Below are 5,777 nucleotides of genomic sequence, written 5' to 3' on the forward strand. Positions count from 1 at the left end.
TGAGAGTGAATGTCACTTTCATCTTCACTCTCATAACTCATAGCATTCAGACATGCTAGAGTGAAACTTTCACTTTCATTACTCCTAGGGTATATACTCGTATTCTTATAATACTACTCATTTACATTTCTATTTATGTTCTCTATTTTATTTACGTTATTTACATTTCTATTTTATTTACACTGTGTTGTGCACTGTCACTTGAAATAACTTATAAAACTATTTTCCATTGTTCACGTATATTTACATTCATTACTTTCACTTGCTGTTTACACATTATTTACACATTATTTACAATTTCACTTGCACTGTTTTACTCAATAGAGAGATCGTTGTCACTCTTTTATCAATTGTCAGCCCTTTACCTCTTTCCACACGAGGTTTAGTAGGGGGTAAAGGTCACAGGGCCATTTGCATGGGGGTGAAAAAAAGGCCTTGAAGTCAGCAAGAAGAAACATACGTACTCTCACTTCGGAAGATGAGAGTGAACTGATAATCGTACGGAGGACCAGCTTGGAGGCCTGCTAGGGGATATTCAGAGTTACCAATATTACTTCTTGAAACAGCTAAGTCTAGCACTGATATGATTGGCAGGAAATCTAGACAATACATTATAAATTTGGTAGTTCCAGGTGAATGTAAATATCACTTAGGCTTCTCCCTTCCCTCCTTACATGTATATTTATTACGAAAATAGATTAGAGGCCTACTTAGGAGATATATATTCAGAGCTACCAGTGTTATATCTTGAAACAGCTCTGTCTAGCACTGATATGATTGGCAGGAAATCTGGACAATACATTATAAATTAGGTAGTTCCAGGTGAATGTAAACATCACTTAGGCTTCTCCCTTCCCTCCTTACATGTATATTTATTACGAAAATAGATTATTCGGCATATTTCAAGGGGAAAAAAACAGCGAAAATTAGCGAACGAGTGCACGTGAGGTGTTGTCAGGTGATAATTAGCCAATTCCAGGTGTATGGCACTCTCACTTACCTTATTTCTTTCTTGTATATATTATTTGGTATAAGAATAGGACATAGGGCTTATTTCAATGGATGAAATCAGTGAAAAATTCCAGGGAAGATTTACTTAGCGTAGCACGGCCGGGCAGGCGAGAGGATAGGGTAATGGAGGGGGGGTAGGGAGGGGAGTCAAGAACGGAGAGAAATGGCTAAATTGTCAACAATGGATGGGAGTACAGATGAGATTAGGAGTGCTGACTAGTGTTGGACATTGGCAGTACTGATAGATGATACAAGCCCCCACTTGGAAGCCCGTGTGAATTCAAAATAACACAGAATCACAAAAGCGACGCCCCGCGGTATGTTCCCTTGCTCCCAAGCGTCACGAAAGTGACGCCCCGCGGTTAAGGAGTTAAAGTGATACTGGGAAGCACCTATGACTGAACGTGCTAGGGAGATCTCATGTTTTGTAACACTAGGAAAGATTTTTGCATGTTCTGTAATGCCATATGGTATGAAGAATGCACCAACCACATTTCAGAAGCTCATGAATGTTGTAACAGAGGGTTTGGCAGGGTGTGTTGTTTATATTGATGATGTATTAATCTTCAGTGACAACTGGAAAGATCACCTATGCCATGTCAGTATATTTCTTGAGCGTTTGGTTCAGGCTAATCTTGTAGGTAATTTATCAAAGTGTGAGTTAGGTCAAGCTAAAGTTCAGTACTTTGGGTACGTAATTGGTGATGGACACGTTGCACCACCAGGAGCTAAGGTTCAGGTTATAAGTGATCTTCCCAGACCTAAAAGTAGGAAAGAGCTACAAAGATTTTTGGGAATGGTAGGTTATTACAGGAGATTTATTCTTAACTTTTCAATTCTTGTATCACCACTTACAGATCTACTGAAAAAGGGAGTTAAATTTTCTGGACCGATAACTGTGAATCCTCTTTCAGTAAGAGGATGATCTGGGTATTGAACACCCTGTATCTTATTACAGACGCCTTAATCCCTTATACGGGGTGGCCACAAACAAATCGCCTCCAAGTCGCCCTGTCCCCCGCCATTTCACTGCCCTGCTCCCAACTCACACCCCCCTCTCTCATATACCTTTCCACCCCATCCCTCCATCTCATCCTCGGCCTCCCCCTCCCTCTTTCCCCCTCCACCTCACTCACATACACTCTATTCTTCAGTCTTTCACCCTCCATCCTCTCCACATGGCCAAACCACCTCAGTGTGTTCCCCATAACGCTTCCTATCACATCCACATCAACACCACAACGCTTCTTTATATTCTCATTCGTCAGCCTGTCTCTCCATGTGACTCCACAGGCTCCTCTTAAATAACTCATTTCCACTGCTCTCACTCTTGACTTGTGTCCTTCCAACAACGTCCAAGCTTCACTTCCATACGTTAGAGTTGGTATCACAATACTGTCATGTAGTAACTTTTTCACTTCCATGCTCACTTCCCTGTTTCTTATCACTGCTTTCAAAGAACCAGCAACCTTTCTTCCCTGCTGTACCTTTTCAAGCACTTCACCCTCCAAACCTCCATCGTTACTCATCACACTACCCAAGTACTTAAACATACTCACATTTTCCAATTCCTCACCATTCAACCTCGCTGTACATTCACTGACTTCACCTCTCTCAAAGATCATCACTTTACTCTTCCCTACATTCACCTTTAGATTCCGTTTCTGACACACTCTCCCAAAAACATCCACCAAACCTTGCAGCTCCCCTTCGTCTTCACTCAACAACACAGTATCATCTGCAAACAACAGTACAGGGAGTTTCCAAATACTATCCTCTCTCACCAGGGACAATCCAACATCCACTACCCTACCTTGTACCTCTTTTACTACCCCATCCATGTACAGACTGAACAACCATGGAGACATGACACATCCCTGTTTCAATCCAACTTTCAAAGAGAAAAATTCACTTAGTTCACCATCCACACTCACTGCAGCCTTCGCACCATCGTACATACTCTTCACAGCATTCAACAACTTCCCATCTACTCCATATATTCTTAACACTTTCCACAATCCTTGTCTATCCACCCTGTCATATGCTTTCTCCAAATCCATGAAAGCCGCATACAACTTCTTTCCCTTCTCTAGAAACTTTTCCACTAAAGATCTAAGAATGAATATCTGATCTACACAACTTATTCCCTTCCTAAAGCCTCCCTGTTCTTCTCCAACTAATTTCTCTGTTCTTTCTCTAACTCTGTCAATAAGTATCCTACCATACACTTTTCCTATTATACTAAGAAGACAAATGCCCCTATGATTACCACACACTTCTTTTTCCCCTTTTCCTTTGTACAAGGGAATAATTATACCTGACTTCCAATCCTCCGGGACTCTACCTTCCTGCCACGCCAATCTGCACATCTTCCACATCCATTATACTACTATCTCTCCCCCATGCTTCAGCATTTCACCACACACTCCATCAATTCCTGGGGCTTTCCCCGATTTAACTTTCTTTATTGCTTCCACAACTTCTATCCTACTGATTTCTTCCTGTCTTCTCACTTCCCTCCTTCTCCCAGCCATTCCCCAGCCACTTATACTCGAATTACTTCCATCCTCTACGTTCAACAATTCCTTAAAGTGTTCACTCCATCTGCTCACTTTTTCTCCCTTCTCCACTAGTAATCTACCATTTTTATCTTTCCCTCCCCTGCTAATTTCACTTCCACCCTGTCTTACTCTTTTCACCTCTTTCCAGAACATTTTCTTACAGTCCCTCCACTTTACACTCAAATTCCTTCCAAATTCCTCATCCACTCTCTTCTTACTTTCTCTTACTAATCTTTTCACCTCTCTCTTTCTTTCTACATATAACTCTCTCTTCCGCCTCTCAACTTCTTCCACGCCCCTATTTCTCATCCATTCATTGTATGCTTTCTTCTTTTGTGCCACAGCCTGTTTCACCTCTTTAGTCCACCATACTGTTCCTTGCACCCCCCTCCGTCTTCTCTTCCTTCCACACACCACATCACATGCTGCACATATTTCTTCTGTAAATATCCTACACACACCTTCCACGTCTCCCATCTGCTCCAGTTCATATTTGCCTAATCGTTCCTCCACTTCTCTCTTATACGCTGCCTTTTTCTCATCCTCTTGTAACCTTTCCACTCTCCTTGCCACTACTTCTTCCTCTCGTCTTTCCCTTCTTCTATTCCTCCATCTTACCTGAAATCTAATTCTGGCCACCACCAAGTAGTGGTCAGAAAGTCCACTCCCCCAACCTCTATAAACTCTTGCATCCATTACACATCTTCGCATCCTTTCATCCACACACACATAATCAATCATTGCCTTCCTTTCATTCAGTTCACCACCTACCCTTCTCATCACTCGCCATGTATACCTGTGGATCATTTTATGCCTGAAGAGGGTATTGGCTATCACCAACCCCCTCCCAGCACAAATGTCCACTAACGCACTCCCATTCTCATCTATCTCAGCAGGCACACCCCACTCACCAACTATTCCATCCACCTTCACATTCCCAACTTTACCATTCATATCACCAATCAAAAACACTCTCTCATTCCTTCCAAACTTTTCCATGCACACTTCTACATTTGTCCAGAACTCTTCTCTCACTCTTCTAGCACGATCTTGCGTTGGCGCATACACACACACAATCGCCCCACATTTGTATTCCAACTTTCAACTTTACCCACACAATCCTAGACCCAACTGATCCATACTGCCTTATGCTCCTCTTCCATCTTTTACTCACAACTATACACCCTCCTTCCTTTGCCCTCTCATTCTCATCTACTCCTGCACATATACCCCATCCATACTCCCATTCTCTCACACTTTCTCCTCTCCAAATATATATATATATATATATATATATATATATATATATATATATATATATATATATATATATATATATATATATATATATATATCATCCATTGAGTGTCCACTGCAGGAGAGACCTATCCCGACCGAAGTGGGGATGATACAGCCTATGTACCTCAACCAAGTGGCTGAGGCTGTCTGGTAGAGATTGTATGTAGGGTTAGAAATGCTTATAAGTGTGATTGTAGCGTTGGAGGGGCTTTGGATGTGTGTGTAGTCTGTGAACCAAGTGTAATCAGCCAGCACAAGCTGACTTGGTGCAAGCATACTGTATAGTATGCGACACTGGTTCAGCCACACCACCCCTTATGTCCGACAAAGCAGTACGTGGCAGGAAGAATGCTCCCAAAACTTATTACCCTGGCCGGGCGTGAACCCTCGTTCTCCTATGTACGAAAATGCTCACTCTATCACTTATTTTTCAAATAACAGAACACAAGGAAGGAAAAACAAATGAAGAAAAAAAATAATCCATACACCAGGTTACTGGTGTCCTTTGTTCATAAACTATCTGTAACAGTTAGACTTGAACAGCTGTGGGTTGAAGTTTGGAAGGAAGCAACTCTGGGGAAGCGAGTTCCAGAGAGATGCAGTTCGGGGAATGAAAGAATTCTGATAGGGAGAGTTCTGCAATATGGCTGAGTGACATCACTGTCATGAGCGCTACCAGATGCCCGTGTAACATTAGGGAAGGCATGGAGAGGTGGCACCATGGCCGTAACTCCGTCTGAGCATTTGCCATAAAACAATCTGTAAAATAATGTAAGGGAGGGAACATTCCTTCATACTTTTACGGGAGGCAGTTCATTTGTAATGGCAGGGTTATTAATAATTCAAACAGCTTTGTTCTGAATTTTGTCTAGTTGTTTTAATGCAACCTTTCCACATCCACTCCTT

This window comes from Coenobita brevimanus, chromosome 83, assembly GCF_032717465.1.
Source record: "Coenobita brevimanus isolate Jiangsu-jjx chromosome 83, ASM3271746v2, whole genome shotgun sequence".
Lineage (NCBI taxonomy): Eukaryota > Metazoa > Arthropoda > Malacostraca > Decapoda > Coenobitidae > Coenobita > Coenobita brevimanus.